At 40.5% G+C, this 16,900-nt stretch overlaps 1 protein-coding gene across 11 annotated transcripts in view; it reads right to left on the reverse strand.

Annotated features, from left to right (window-relative positions):
• The window catches only part of KDM4C (lysine demethylase 4C), a 451,156-nt gene that overhangs the window by 302,456 nt on the left and 131,800 nt on the right, over positions 1–16,900 (reverse strand). The gene's annotated exons all lie outside the window — the stretch shown is intronic.

Raw genomic sequence — 16,900 nt, forward strand, 5'->3', positions numbered from 1 at the left:
CCTTGTGTCTATCTCCCAGCAGTATCACCCCAATTTCAACCTTTATCAGCCTTCAGCTAGACTATTGTCACTATTACCTTCATAAAACCTTCATGCCTCACTGCCTGGCTTTCAAGACCCCCACAATTTAACTCCAACCTTCTTAAATATGAACATTCCACTCCCTATAGGCTGGACTAAGAATTATTCTATCACTTACATAGGTGTCTACCTCACTCCTCCCCTCAAAATATCCCTCTCCATGTTTCAATTCACAACTTCTCAAACCCCACCCAGATTCTACCACCTTGAAGCCTTCTTTGACCATTATAAATCTCAGCCATCTCATCCCTTTTCTTCCTCCCAGAGCCCTTCAATTGTATATTATGTAGTATTATATACTACTTCCCAAAGCAAGATGCTGCTCAATGTACATACATCATTTTTGTCTTGATAGGTCTTGAGTTCTATGAGGTAGAAAAAGCCTACCACTACCCAGACATTTTAACATAAACTATCCATTTTCGTCTACCTTGTAGAGTGCCTGCTCCATAGCCAGGCCCTAAATTATCAGACACAATTGCTCAATTATGTAGCTAATTCCAAATTCTTTGAGGATAAGAATGTACTTTGCACCTTTTTTGTATACTTTGAAAACCATCAAATAAAATGCCTACCATTGTATATCCTCAAGTACATACTGGTTTGTTAAAATTAATAATTATTCATTTAAGCTTTGGGACAGTAGGGTTTTTCTTGAGCTATTCTGCATATTGCTAAAGTACTGCTAACACAAAAAATTGAATCACTAATGAACTATGAACACACTAATTAGATATTTACAGGATTATGTTGCAGTTAAAACTGAAGTCTTTTATAAATTTTTTTTAAGATTTATTTTGAAGGCCAAGGAAAACAAAATTCCTTTAAACATATCTTCAGGTGATTTACTCAAAAATTAAACATAAACTGATATAGCCCTGCAGTTGTGAAACAAACACTACCTTGAACTGAATGAGATTAGGCCAACATTTCACAATAATAGTAAGTAAATCTATACTTTTGAAAATCTACTTTCTCTAGTTCAAGTTTTCTCTAGGAACTGTCCTCTTTGTACTTCTTTCAAGATATGCTCAGTCCACTTACTTGTTTACCAGTACTTCTCAAAGACTAACTCCTACTTCTCAGATAACTCCCTCAAAATTCTCTATTGTTTTTTGGGAGCCCTGGGGCTGTGTGTTTAGGAACAAATGGTTTCTGTTGTCCCACTGCCCAGACGTCTGTCACAGGGCTGTCACAGGCAGCTGCCATAGGTCCCTCTGTCGCTGTCACCAACAGGGGCTGCAGCACCTACAGATGGCCCAGCTTCCACTCACCTTGTGACATCCAGGACCACAGAGGGGAGAATTCCTTCCAGGCCCATGTCATGCTCAGGCAGGTCAGTCCTAAAACAGGCCTGTCCTATGCTCCCTGTGCCTAACTAAGGCTGTGTGAAGCAGTCATTTCCTCCCTTATTTATGTTTCTGCTTGTTGCTGCTGTTTTGCTCGCAGTCATCCCCTGTGAAGAAGAAAGCCCAGTACCTCAAGCACAATTTTTTAACAGATAACAACCCCAAAATGATCCCCCTGGCCCCATTCCTCGCATAAGCTTGTATGCCTGATTTGCCCTCTACCTTCACTAAAGTGTTCAAAAACACAGTGAAAAAGAAGAACTGACCAATAATATGATTACAGCTCATCACAGCCATCATTTATTGAGGACTGATAACACACCAGAGCTTATGCTAAGATGCTGTAATACAAGTTCTACTACTACCTCCATTTAACTAATGAAGAAGCCAAAGCTTCCTTACAGGCATCTCTTCACTCAAGCAAAGTGATGACAGAGCTAGCACCTAACCCCAGACATATCTTAACTCCAAAGTACAAGATCTACTCTCCAACCCATTTTCCAACACTGTTTCCCCAACAATCACATGAAGATGTCAAAAGGAAAGAAGTGACAGGGCCCAACTGTCCTCCAAGGGAAAAACCCCCCTCCTACAATGAACAAGCAAAAGACAATGGCATTTTAAATAAACTGCAGATACAAAGAACAAGACCAGCAAACCACCACCTGAAGTGGTTGTTTTTTTCAGGGGGAATGCAAGGGAGTTCTTGTTACAAAAACACTTTATGAATCAAAAAGTAAAGTATATTTCACAAAACTCAAAATTCCTGTAGTTAATTTATAATACACTTTTTAATCAAAGCATACTCATAACCAATTGTCAAAAAGATTGAACCACTATGGATTTTATAGATGTGACTATGTTACATTTTCACATTACTTATGGTGCTAACAAGTTTTAATACTTGTGCATTTATTAAAGATTAAGCATTAAATTTTAAATTATGAAGTCTTGTTAGTTAACTGTGGAAAGTAGAACATTTCATACTTAATTTTCAGTTCTTAAAAACAGATGAACATGAGAAACAGAAAGCATTGCTATAGAGGATGCTGTAGGCAGGCTGCCAAGTCCCACTCCTGGCAAGGCCCTTGCTGCCTTCATGAGTTCAGGTTCCCTCCCCCAAGAACATACCCCTTGAAGAGGGAGGGAATGGCGGCCCACATGCAAGGGATGGTCCAGGCTTGAGTATAAAGGCTTGGCCATCTTGCCTGAATTTGGGGCAATTCTGATGGGCAATGTCAGCTCCAGCACTGCCCTTAGGATCTGCCAGGACTCTGTTGGAGTTTACCTTCCCCTTCTGCCCAGTCCTGCCTCCCCCACTGTGAGCAGTATTATTCCCAGAGCACTATACAAGAAAGCCCCAGCACACAAATCTCAGAGTGAACTCCCCAAGTAATCTAAGCTAAAACAGTAACAATAAACATGTTTGTAAAGAGGTGTCACTTAAATGCCAGTCCTCTTGCCTTGTAAGCTAGGCATCTAAGAGTACGGCCTGGAGAATGAGGTGTCTGAAATGAGGCCCTACAGAACCTGAGATTTTTAAAAGCCCCTGAGAAAAGGAACTCAGCTAGAGCTTAGCCACACCCTTAACGCCATTCATGGCCCATTTCCTGACATAACATTTAGATGTAAACCAGAAACCCTAGCAACCATATGTGCAGGCAGTCATAACTGTGGAAGCCACAGTGAGCAAAACTCCTTACAAGAAGGGAATAACTAAGCTTTGGAAAGGTGGGCAGTTCTTTTTAATCTGGGATTTCAAATACAATTCGATATCCATATACATGTAAATTAATTCCCCGAGCAATCAGAAAAATTAGTAAGTTACCATTACCTAACATCATTGTTATAAAATCTAGTAAGACAACGGCACAAAACTTGACTTTCAAGAAATAATATATTTTATATTACCTAGTCTACTGAATATTTTCTAAGTAGAAAATAGTTCAGTGTTTTACACACTATTTTTCATGAGAAAAAAGGTATTCTAAATTAGTTGATATCAACTGTGAACAACTTTTAAAAAGCTTTCCTGACCTCTCCAAAATACTCAACATATCATACATGCAGTAGTAAAGTGACTTTTCTAGTACAGTCAGCCCTCCACACAGAGTTCCACATCCATGGAGTCAACCAATCACAGATCAAAAATACGTGGAGGGGAAACTGTCATGTCTGTACTGAACATTTACAAACTGTTTCTCTGGTCAGTATTCCCTAAACAATTCAGGATAATAGCTATTTATATAGCATTTACATTGTATTAGGGATTACAAGTAATCTAGAGATGATGTAAAGTACAGGGGAGGATGTGCATGGGTAACTACCACGCACTTTATATCAGGGACATGAGCAGCCACAGGTTTTGGTAATGTGAATGGAACCTAGAACCAACAGCTCATAGATACCGAGGGGTGGCTCAACTAGGTGATCCAGTTAACCGATTTTCAAACTGCTTTTTACGGTACACCCCAAAGTTCCCAGGGTTTCCTGGGATGAATGCTATGTTATCTACGGAAACTCTCTTCATGTGAGGATATTTTCCTAAAGTTTCCTCATGTAGGACTGCCTGCACATACGGCTGCTAGAGTGTCTCTAGTTCACCTAAATGTTCTGTCAGGAAATGGGCCACCGGTGGCATAAGGGAGAGGCAAAGCTGGAGCTGAGTTCTTTCTCTCGGGGAGGCTTACCTGGTGTCTTTATAGGGCCTCAGCTCTACAAGGTGCCTCCAGGGAGGGTCTGGTGCGAGAAAGCTTCTCACCACACATTTCATCCAGATCAGCTCTGCCTTATGTTTTCTGCTTTAAATATTGAGATTCTGCAGAAACTTTCATGTACAGAAAGTTTTGAAAATCTCTGTGTTAAAGTTTTTCCAAAGAAAGGACCTATCACAGAAAACATTCTTTCTGGTTGATACATAAGTGTTCTGTGTAAGATTTGGATTCCATGTAAGATTTTAATTCCTGAAATTTTGCCCAAAGGGTTCTGCTACTGCAATAAAAGACAGTGGGGAAGTGCAGGGGAGGGGCTAAAAGCTTTGTGTCTCAACTGTGAGTAAGTTTTGTAAGTAGAAGCCATTCTGTCGAGTTCACATGTTCATGGTATTATTAACACCTAGCTCAGTACCTGACACAGGTGTGTGCTCAGTAAGTATTTAATGAACAAATTGGAAAAACATATAAAATCATAAATTACCAAACATAGATGCAATGTTTTATAACAGCATCAAGCATTAATAAAATAGGGAAAGATGCCATTTCGAGAAGATTCTAAAATATAAGACCACAAAAAGTTGACGATAAATGAAAAACATGCCCATATAAAGCTGCCTGCCCATATCAAAAAATTGTCTGCCCATATCAAAAAGCAAACTTTTCCCAACAAAAAATAATCTTACCTTACATAGGAATCTTCTGAGAACATTACTCTTTCCAAGTGATCATTTATTCAAATATCAATTGTGGTTTCTGATACCAAAATGGTGCTATAGAAGCAAGCTGGATTCACTCCTCCCACAACCCTCACAGAAAACCAAAAATATACAGCACTGGCCGGGCGGGGTGGCTCACGCCTGTAATCCCAGCACTTTCAGAGGCCAAGGCGGGAGGATCACGAGGTCAGGAGATCAAGACCATCTTAACCAACATGGTGAAACCCCGTCTCTACTAAAATACAAAAAATTAGCTGGGTGTGTAGGTGTGTGCCTGTAATCCCAGCTACTTGGGAGGTCGAGTCAGGGGAATTGCTTGAACCCGGCAGGCGGAGGTTGCAGTGAGCTGAGATGGCACCACTGCACTCCAGCATGGCGACAGAGCAAGATTCCGTCTTTAAAAAAAAAAATATATATATATATATATATATACACACACACACACATTTTATATATATATACATATATACACATATATATTTTTATATATATTTTTCTTTTCTATATATATACATATATAAGTATATACATATATATGTATATACATATATAAGTATATACATATATATGTATATACATATGTGTATATATATGTATATATATATATACAGCACCAAGTCGTCACCAGCAATTTCCTAGAACTCAAATATGAGGAGGAGTCAGTTCCCAGAGAAGTAAAAAAATTCCAAGCAAATGGTAAGAGAATAAGAGACTTCTATATCCTCAGCACCCCCTTCCTTTGATCTGCCTGAAGTCAAGTGTGCAGAAAATAAACCCCCCACTCACAGTTTCTACACTAGAATAGAGATCAAGGTGGACAACCAGCTTCCCCACCATTGTGTGTTTCCTAGGAGGACACCTGTCCCTTCTTCAATCTTTAGGAAGCACTGGGAGTACCTGAAGAAAGAAATATCCCTCAAGACAGCTAGACACAAAGAGAGATGGCAGGAATACCATTCCCAGCCCTGGAAACTCAGCAACTCAGCCAACAGAGATGCCAAATCAGAGTGGCAGCTCAGCAGTACTACACTGTAGAAGGTTTGTTCCACAGGTCTCCCGGGAATGAACCCCTAGCTAGCCCTCTCACACCCTTTGGGAAATACCCCATTCAGGACAGGCAGCACTCTGATCCTTTACTAGAGCTAAGGAAAACCTGGGCTTAAGGCACCATCTGATACCAAAAAGGAAGCCGTAACCTAGCAGAAAAAGAAAAGAAAAGAAAGAAAGAAGGATCAAGAATATCCTTGGTAAATATATCCAAGGTATAAGAATCTCTAAGTGGACATATCTAATAGTAACCAAAAAAAAAAAAAAAAAAAAAAAAAAGGATGGGTGCAGTGGCTCATGCCTGTAGTCCCAGCACGTTGGGAGGCCAAGGCAGGCGGATCACCTGAGGTCAGGAGTCCGAGACCAGCCTGGCCAACATGGTGAAACCCTGTCTCTAACTAAAAATACAAAAATTAGCTGGGTGGCCAGGCGCAGTGAATCCCAGCACTTTGGGAGGCCGAGGCGGGCAGATCACAAGGTCAGGAGATCGAGACCATCCTGGCTAACACGGTGAAACCCTGTCTCTACTAAAAATACAAAAAATTAGCCAGGCATGGTGGTGGCGGACGCCTGTAGTCCCAGCTACTCGGGAGACTGAGGCAGGAGAATGGCGTGAACCCGGGAAGCAGAGCTTGCAGTGAGGAGAGATTGCGCCACTGCACTCCAGCTTGGGCGACAGAGCAAGACTCCGTCTCACAAAAAAAAAGTTAGCTAGGCATGGTGGCACATGCCTGTAATCCCAGCTAAGGAGCGCTGAGGCAACAGAATTGCTTGAAACTGGGAGTCGGAGGTTACAGTAAGCCGAGATCACGCCACTGAACTCCAGCCCAGATGACAGACCAAGACTCTGTCTCAAAAAAAAAAAAGAAAAGAAAAGAAAAGAAAGAAAAAAGAAGAGAGAAGACTGAGATAAATAACTAAGCCTACAATAACACAAAGTCATACACATACATCCACAAGAAACAATAGCAAACAGGGAACCATGAACTCCCCAAATGGACAAAGCAAGAAACCTGTGACTGACTGGCCCTAATAATATAGCTATATGTAAGCTCTCTGATCAGGAATTCAAGATAGCACTTTCAAGGAAACCAGTGATCTCCAAGATAACACAGAAAAGCAATTCAAGAATTTATCAAAGAAATTTAACAAAGATGGGGCACTTTGGCTCACGCCTGTAATCCCAAAACTTTGGAAGGCCAAAGCGGGCAGATCACGAGGTCAGGAGATCGACACCATCCTGGCAAACACGGTGAAACCCCGTCTCTACTAAAAATACAAAAAATTAGCCAGGTGTGGTGGCGGGCACCTGCAATCCCAGCTACTTGGGAGGCTGAAGCAGGAGAATCACTTGAACCCGGGAGGCAGAGCTTGCAGTGAGCCGAGATCGCGTCACTGCACTCCAGTTTGGGCAATAGAGCAAGACTCTGTCTCACAAAAAAAAAAAAAGAAAGAAATTTAACAAAGAGATTGAAATAATTTTTAAAACATCAAACAGAAATCTTGGGACTAAGAAATACATTTGCTGAACTAAAAAATTCATCAGAGGCTCTCAACAGCAGAATTGATCAAGCAGAGGAAAGAAACAGTAAGCTTGAAGACAGGCACATACATAGACACAGGAGAAAAAAAATAAAACAAAAAGAAGATTGCCAACAAGATATAGAAAATTAGCGCCAAAGACCAAATCTAAGAATTACTTCTGTTCAAGAGGGAACTGAGCAAGATCAAAGAGTAGAAAGCTTATTCAAAGAAATAACAATAGAAAACTTTCCAAAACTTGAAAAAGATAAATAAATAAAATAAATTTAAAAAAATATTAGCTGGGCATGGTGGCACACACCTGTAATCCCAGCTACGGAGGGCTGAGGCAGCAGAATTGCTTGAAACTGGGAGGCAGAGGTTACTGTGAGCCGAGATACGCCAGGTATAGAAAAGTTAGAGATCACCAAACAGATATGACCCAAATAAGATTACCCCAAGGCATATAATAAATTTCACAAAGGTCAAAGATAAAGGATCTTAAAATCAGGAAGAGAAAAGAAGCAATGACATATAAAGGAGCTCTATCTAACTGGCCTGGCAAGAGATCCCTGAATGAAATCATATAGGCCAAGAAGTAGTGAGATGGCATTTTCAAAGTGCTGAAAAATGGGGATTGTCATACAAGAATACTGAAACCAGCAAAGCTGTCCTTCAAACATAAAGGAGTGATAAAGTCCTTCCCAGATAAATGAAAGCTGAGAGAATTCGCCATCACCAGACACATCTTACAAGAAATCTTAAAGGGAGTTCTTCAATATGAAGCAGGGAGGGGAAAAAACCCACTAACATGCAAGAGGAAAACATTTAAAGATGCAAAACCCACTAAAATTAAGTACATGAACAAATTCAGAATACTCTATTACTGTAATAGTGGTATTGATATGCTTTGATATTTGACCCCTCCAAACCTTACAGTGAAAGCTGATCCTCAATGTTGGAGGTGGGGCCTAATGGGAGGTGTTTCCATCATGGGGGTGGATCACTCATGAATGGCTTGGTGCCAGCTTCATGGTAATAGGTGAGTTCTCACTCCATTAGTTCCCATGAGAGCTGGCTGTTAAAAAGAGTCTGGCCCTCCCTTCTCTTTTTTTTTTTTTTTTTTTTGAGACGGAGTCTTGCTCTGTCGCCCAGGCTGGAGGCAGTAGCACGATCTCGGCTCACTGCAAGCTCTGCCTCCCAGGTTCACGCCATTCTCCTGCCTCAGCCTCCAAGTAGCTGGGACTACAGGCACCCGCCACCACGCCCGGCTAATTTTTTGTATTTTTAGTAGAGACAGGGTTTCACCGTGTTAGCCAGGATGGTCTCGATCTCCTGACCTTGTGATCCGCTCACCTCCGCCTCCCAAAGTGCTGGGATTACAGCCATGAGCCATGGTACCCAGCCCCTTCTCTCTCTTACCATGTGATCTCTGCACATGCTGGCTTCCCTTCACCTTCCACCATGAATGGAAGCAACGTGTGACCCTCACTAGATGCAGAAGTCTAATCCAGAACTTTTCTAAACATCAGAACTGTGAGCCAAATAAATCTTTTTTCCTTATAAATTACCCTGCCTCAGGTATTCCTTCATAGCTACACAAGGAAAGTCAGATGGAATCCACACATAACTCCAGTATGAAGTCCCAAAGAAAAACATCTCAAAAACAATAACTACAGCAACCTATTAAAAAGCAGGCAATATTAAAATATGTAAATTAAGAAAACAAAAAATCAAAACATGGGGTGGGGGGGAGTTAAAGCACAGGGTTTTTTTGTTTTTATTTTGTTTCTATTCTTTTCTGTATACGTTGTCACCTCTTTAAATATTTAAGGTAATAGATATCCCAGTTACCCTGATTTGATCTTTATATATTATATGAATGTGTATGCCAAAATAGGTATAACTATTATGTATCAATGAAAACAAATAAATAAATGATAATTACACCATCCATGAATAAGATAAAGTGGCTTAAAGGGGTCCATAAAAACTGGCTTATAAAGTTCCACCACAATGAACTCCAACAAAGTACTGAAGCATTTTCAAGATTTCCTATGATTGAATTTTTGTTTTGTTTTGTTTTGTTTTGTTTTGTTTGAGACAAAGTCTCGCTCTGTCACCCATACTGGAGTACAGTGGCGTGATCTCGGCTCACTGCATCCTCCTCCTCCTGGGTTCGAGCAATTCTCCCACCTCAGCCTCCTGAGTAGCTGGGATTACAGGCACGCGCCTCCACACCTGGCTATGTGTTTTTGTATTTTTAGTAGAGATGGGGTTTCACCATGTTGGCCAGGCTGGTCTTGAACTCCTGACCTCGGGTGATCCACCCACCTCAGCCTCCTAAAGTGCTGGGATTACAGGTGTGAGCCACCACACCCAGCCTGAAGTTTAACCTTTAAGGGAAAACTACCTGTACAGCTTCTTTACAGTTGGAAACCTCCATGAGAATTAAGAGGCTTTCAAAAGTGCACTTTATTCAAAGCAACCAAACTACAAGTAACATGCAAACTGAAAAAAATACACAAAGCCTGAAATATTAAAATAAAAATAAACAGTAAATGGTCAAATGTTTCTGTTAAAATCAAACATTTCGTAAATAATGTTAATCTTCATTAGGTAGGCATAGTGAGATAACTTATCGAACATGAAGACAACAAAGGCAACCCAACTAATTCAAGTCCTTTCTCAGGCATAATATCTTCCCAAAAACCACTCAGTTTTTTAACCACACTTAAAGGAAAATTGTTAAATAAGTTTTCTGTCTCTGATTAGAAAATCATATTAGAGATCATACAATTGACTGCTATGTCCTCTCAGAAATACATATTGTAGGTCAGGCGCGTTGGCTCACACCTGTAATCCCAGCACTTTGGGAGGCCAAGGCAGGTGAATCACCTGAGGTCAGGAGTTCGAGACCAGCCTGGCCAACATGGCAAAACCTCATCTCTACTAAAAATACAAAAATTAGCCAGGCATGGTGGCACATGCCTGTAGTCCCGGCTACTCGGAAGGCTGAGGCAGGAGAATCACTTGAACCTGGGAGGCAGCAGTTACAGCCGAGATTGCACCATTGCACTGCAGACTGGGCAACAGAGCAAGACTCCATCTCGAGGAAAAAAAAAAAGAAATATATATTGTAAAGTAACTTTATGCATGAGTTCAAGAAACTTTATGCATGATTCCTCAAATAAGGAAATCCTCTATGAAGCCCACACAAATAATAAGTCACTGGGAGGAAGGAAAGGGGGAAGAGAGGAAGGGATAGATTCATGACAATTGGCTATATTAAGTTTGAGGTATGTTGTCTGTAGATTTCACTTATGCAACAAATATAAATCTGTGATTATCACTGACAATCAAAATATGGTAGAGTGAACATTTCTAATAAGCAGTTTTCTATAATTCTAAAATTTCCTATACATCAGTCTAGTACTAATCAAGGCATCACACAGGATGCATGACTGTACTATTCTATAGGCTGACTTTGTAATATTTATCCCTAAGAAGCTAAAAGTATGTTAGATTAACAACAGCTGAAAGAAGCATGAAACTGCACATATCTATGACATACAAGTTGTGATACCTGGTCAACACACAAAAATAGGATACATGTATCACTGCTCTCAGGAAGCTGAATATCTCATGGGAGAGACAAGACCAAAATACACAAATTAATGAAGAGTTCTACGAGAACAGAACATAATAAAGTGGTAAAACTGACCATTAGAGCTATATAAATCACAAGAAAAAAGACCAATGTTGGTTCAAGTAGCGACAAAAAAAACTTACAAATTATAGATTTGTTAGTTTCAAGTCCAGTGCAGAGATTTATTTCCACCTACTGCCTGTGCCTTGGGTAAAAGTTATCAATCACTTGCTGGAAATGCTTTTACAATAACTTAAGCAACATACATTTTTAATAACTGTAATATTATATATAGATATACTCCATCTTAAACAAATATCCTCAGTTTCTCATTTTTGACACTTTTACAAAAAAGGAGTCAGTTAGGGTAAGTTAATCAACCTTCCTAAGATTTTAAGCAAGAAGCCCAGACAATCTCAAAAAACTATTCTCAATCTAGAGAAACACAATGTTGAGATCATTTTAACATGAATTAAAATACATTCCAAGTAACGCATGGAAAAACATACAAACTAACTTTAATGTAAAAACTATTTGCCCTGTACTACTGCAAGACTAAAGAGGACTGTGTTACAGCCTTCAGAAGCTGGGCTCAGACTCTATGTCTCTTCTCACAGTCCTAGCAAATCTTTTTTCATTTGTTTACTTTTATTTTAGGATTGCAGGTATATGTGAAGGTTTGTTATACAGGTAAACTCATGTCATGGGGGTTGGTTGTAGGGATAATTTCATCACCCAGGTATTAAGCCTAGTACCCAGTAGTTATTTATCTGATAGGTTAGACAGATAAAGTACACTTAACTCCTGACAAGGACTGACTAGCTTCCTCCAATGTACTTTCCCGAAGGGGTCAGAATCTAAGTATATGTCTAATTGAAAATCACCATCTATTCCCTAGAGAGAAACAAAACCCTCTGTCAAGATATAACTCGATCCTTCAAATGTGGGGTTTTATTTCTGACTTCAAGAATGTTTCCAAGTAACACATCTAAAGAAAGAACCTTAGGTGGTAAACAAACGGTGTTGGTTCAGACATTTCTCCTACCTACACCTCCAAACGCCCCCCCATCCCCATCACCTGTCAGTTATCACAAGATTAGAATATAGCCACATTACAGCCCTCTGAAAATCTTCTTTCTTATGCCACAGTCTGGCCCCCCAAAATGAGGGGCATGTTTCTCTTTTAGTTCTGCATAAAATCTAATTCAAAGAAAGTTGATGGTGTAAGAAGAAACGCAGGGAGGCTTTATTCTTGCCTACTCCATCTTTACTCTTTTCTTTTCTCCTTAAAGCTATAGGAAAAATCAGATAATAGTTTGAATCCCAACTGCAAGACTTATTAATAACTAGATAAACCTTTAAGACTCTAAATAATTCTCAGTCTTTTTTTTTTTTTTTTGAGACGGAGTCTCGCTGTGTCGCCCAGGTTGGAGTGCAGTGGCGCGATCTCGGCTCACTACAAGCTCTGCCTCCCAGGTTCACGCCATTCTCTTACCTCACCTCCCGAGTAGCTAGGACTACAGGCGCCCGCAACCACGCCTGGCTAAATTTTTTTAATTATTTTTAGTAGAGATGGGGTTTCACCATGTTAGCCAGGATGGTTTCGATCTCCGGATCTTGCGATCTGCCCGCCTCGGCCTCCCAGAGTGCTGGATTACAGGTGTGAGCCACTGCGCCCGGCCAGTCCTCAGTTTTAAAATGGGGCAAAAAAAAAAAATCCACCTACTTGAGACATCTGTCGTCTGTGTTACCAGAGACGATTTCTTTTTTTTTTTCTTTTTTTTTTTTTTTTTTGAGACAGAGTCCCGCTCTGTCGCCAGGCTGGAGTGCAGTGGCGTGATATCGGCTCACTGCAACCTCCACCTCCCTGGTTCAAGCGATTCTCCTGCCTGGCGTAATGAGGGAGATGGTGGGAGGGGTGGCCACAATCAGTTGTAAGATGCAAAAGCAATGTCTAAAGTAAGGACAGCACATAGTCCAGAGAGTCTTTAAGCAAACCCTAAGTGAAACATGGACAGATGAGAGCAGCATGGGCCCGTAAGTAAGGAGGGAATCGTAGGCAGTCTTTCCAATAATGCCATCCAGAGCTTGGTACCTGGAGGTAGAATTCAAGAGGAAGGAGTAGACTTGAAATGCCAACCTATAAGGTCAGAGAGACAGCAGAGAAAACAATATAGTGACAGATATGTCAAGCACAGGAGAGGCCACCCACTAGAGAAAAGTAAAGGCAACTATCCCATACTGAAGGGGAGATACAGCTCAACAAGGACAGGACAGGCAGAAGAGGACGCTGGTGCACACACACTCACATGTGCATACAGAACCTTACAGCCCTTCATCCTCTCGTTTTGTCAACTCAATAAAAATATTCCTGTGACTCTGATCATGAGTCACAGAATCAGAATGACTGGAGGTCATTCTTGCTAATCTTGTGACTTGGGGGAGTGAAGGAACTGGAGTCCAGACAAGCAGAGTTGTTCGTCCAAAGCCACATGCACTAGTGCATAATAAAAACTACAGCCCTGATTACTGGGCCCTCGTGTCCTAAGCTCTGCCACACTGCCTATCTCCAAATACTTCCATGAATTTGTGTTGCTTCTAACATCTTTCAAAGCTCACCTCAAATATATTATAAGGATTGCTAAAATGAATTTGAATAATGACAACATTTACCTCAAAATTATTCATGCTGAGGAAATGTAATATTTCATACATCTACTAGAAAATATCTTTAGGGGCATTTATAACACTCTCTTTCCTACAGTAGTTATCTTAGGAAATAGTACATAGAATCAGTGTTATAACTCACTACTGCATTTTATTATTTTATCATTATAAACAATGGCCAAGGTTAAGGATAATAGTGACAGTATAAATCTACTCTTAATGCGTATGATGGAGGCTGTATACTTAATAACTAACAGAGTAATTAACACTGAACATATACAAGCTGCAAGAAAGAAATACTTTGAAAATGGGCATAATTATTCTCACTCATGATTAGTGATGCTCTTTCCCAAAGACACAAGACACCAGAATCCATCTTAGCCCTGACCAGAATATTCTTCCTGAAGTGATCATTAGGAGACAACATCAACCTGTTCCCAGGAAAAGATAAGACAGCCATCTCTCTTAATTAGAAAGCAGACACTTCATTTAAACTTTCCTAATACTGAAAACTCAAATTAATGTCCCAGGCATCCTCATTTATTAATTCCTTAACAAATCCCCAGAAAAGTTTTGCTACTAACTTTTCAGATTTCTTAAGCAAGACATAGTATGTAGTTGCCTACATACTAGATTGTATTAACATGTTGAATTCACTCATTTCATTTAATTTTATCCACACTTTAAGTGAATGTCAGAAAGAGCATCAAGATAACAAAGAAGCTGAGAAACTGTCCAGGAGCCTACCCATTGTTGAAAATATTTCTCCTAGTCTCTCCAAGCTAAGTTCTGAAAAAACTAAAAGATGACATTCCAACAAACTTTACAGTAATGCTGTACAAACACAACAGAGATCCCTGTCCTTAAGCATGTGCTCAAACCAGGCCCACAAATAACACCCGAGTGCTGGGTGCAGTGGCTCACACCTGTAATCCCAGCACTTTGGGAGGTTAAGGCAGCAGGATCACTTGAGCCCAGGAGGTCAGCACCGGCCTGGACAACACAGTAAGACTCCATCTCTACAAAAAGTAATAACAAATAAACATCTGAGTAATGAATAACCCCATCACATTCTCTTGTCACTGGAGCCTGTATGAGTCCTAGGCCACCTATCAAAAAGTTTAATTTGGCCAGGCGTGGTGGCTCATGCCTGTAATTCCAGCACTTTGGGAGGCCAAGGAGGGTGGCTCACCTGAAGTCAAGAGTTCGAGACCAGCCTGGCCAACATGGTGAAACCCCATCTCTACTAAAAATACAAAAATTAGCCAGGCGTGGTGACACACGCCTGTCATCCCAGCTACTCGGGAGGCTGAGGCAGGAGAATCGCTTGAACCTGGGAGGCGGAGGTTGCAGTGAGCCGAGATCACACCACTGCACTCCAGCCTGGGCAACAGAGCGAGGCTCTGTCTCAAAGAAAAAAAAAAAAAAAAGTTTAATTTATTCCATTAAGACAGCTAAGAATTGATCAAATGAAATGTGTAAGTGAAGCATTTTTTAAATAAGTTTAATAGCTTCCCACTAACTTTTTTGGATCACAAAACTCCACAGCAAATCAGAAACTGTCTGGATTTATCTCATATGTCCTAGAATCTTTGCCCTTCCAATTAAAACTTTATTTCTACTTAAATGTCATTTTATATAATTAGGAACTTTGCTATATTTATGTTTTGTGGAGAAAGCTTACAACTTCGCACTTCACCAAATGATTAAACCTCAGGGGACATAATGGCAAGATGGAGACAGCTATCATGCATTGTATTTCAATGCCTAATCAACAGAAGAACTTGAAAGAGGCCATTATCTTTCAGCTGGAGAGCTACTGGGCTGGCACAAGCACCTGAAAAACATCCTATAATATTCACAACCATAATAACACCATTTTTCCTGGGTTGTCAAGAATATGCTTCATATACTTCTGTGTGTTATCCTACATGTACATGTATTAGAGAAAATATAACAGATATTTAAACTCTCTTAAGACTGAAAACAATGAAAACAAGTTGAAACACAAAACTGACCTACCACAAAGGATACCAGGGTGACTGACAGACTAATAATTACAAATGAGTAGCCAATGTACCACATGATCCACTTTACAGAGAGACACAATCTTAAAATTATTGCCCAGGAAGATGAGGGAAGAGGCTCACAAATACAGGATATAGCAAGTTTAAAACACATACTAGCATTAATATATTAATATTCTTATTTTTTCCCGATACCCATCATCCAAGGAGTGCTAACAGGCCTCCTGATTCATCCCTACTCTCCTTCTATCCCCCACCACACTAAATGGAACTTCTCATTTAATTAGAGGAGGGCCAGGCATGGTGTCTCACGCCTGTAATTCCAGCACTTTGGGAGATCACCTGAGGTCAGGAGTTCAAGACCAGTCTGGCCAACATGGTGAAACTCCGTCTCTACTAAAAATACAAAAATTAGCCAGGCGTGGTGGTGCACACCTGTAATCCCAGTTACTCAGGAGGCTGAGGCAGGAGAATCGTTTGAACCCAGGAGGTGGAGGTTGCAGTGAGCCGAGATCGCACCACTGCACTCCAGCCTGGGCAACAGAGTGAGACCCTGTCTCGAAAAAATAAATAGAAATAAAAAATAAAAAATAAATTGGCTGGGTGTGGTGGCTCATGCCTGTCATCCTACCACTTTGAGAGGCCAAGGTGGGCAGACTGCCTGAGCTCAGGAGTTCAAGACCAGCCTGGGCAACATGGTGAAACCCTGTCTCTACTAAAATACAAAAAATTAGTTGGGCCTGTAATCCCAGCTACTCGGGTGGCTAAGGCAGGAGAATTGCTTGAACCCAGGAAGCGGAGGTTGCAGTGAGCCGAGATCGTGCCACTGCACTCCAGCCTGGGCAACAGAGCAAGACTTCATCTCAAAAAAAAATAAAATAAAACAAAAATAATTAGAGGAGGATGAACCAGAAGATCATTAAGAGGGTTTGAAACTACACCCAGGAAGTCAACTCTTCACTCCTAACTACCTCCTACATGCCATCCAACAAATGCTCAAAGTAAAGATGCCTAACAAATTCTTGAAGCCTAAAATATTTATCAATTCATGTCTCACAAAATGGACTACAGGCAACTTTACATATACAGTCATGCATCACTTAATAACAGAGATACTTTCTGAGAAATA

Source organism: Pongo pygmaeus, chromosome 13 (assembly GCF_028885625.2).
Source record: "Pongo pygmaeus isolate AG05252 chromosome 13, NHGRI_mPonPyg2-v2.0_pri, whole genome shotgun sequence".
Lineage (NCBI taxonomy): Eukaryota > Metazoa > Chordata > Mammalia > Primates > Hominidae > Pongo > Pongo pygmaeus.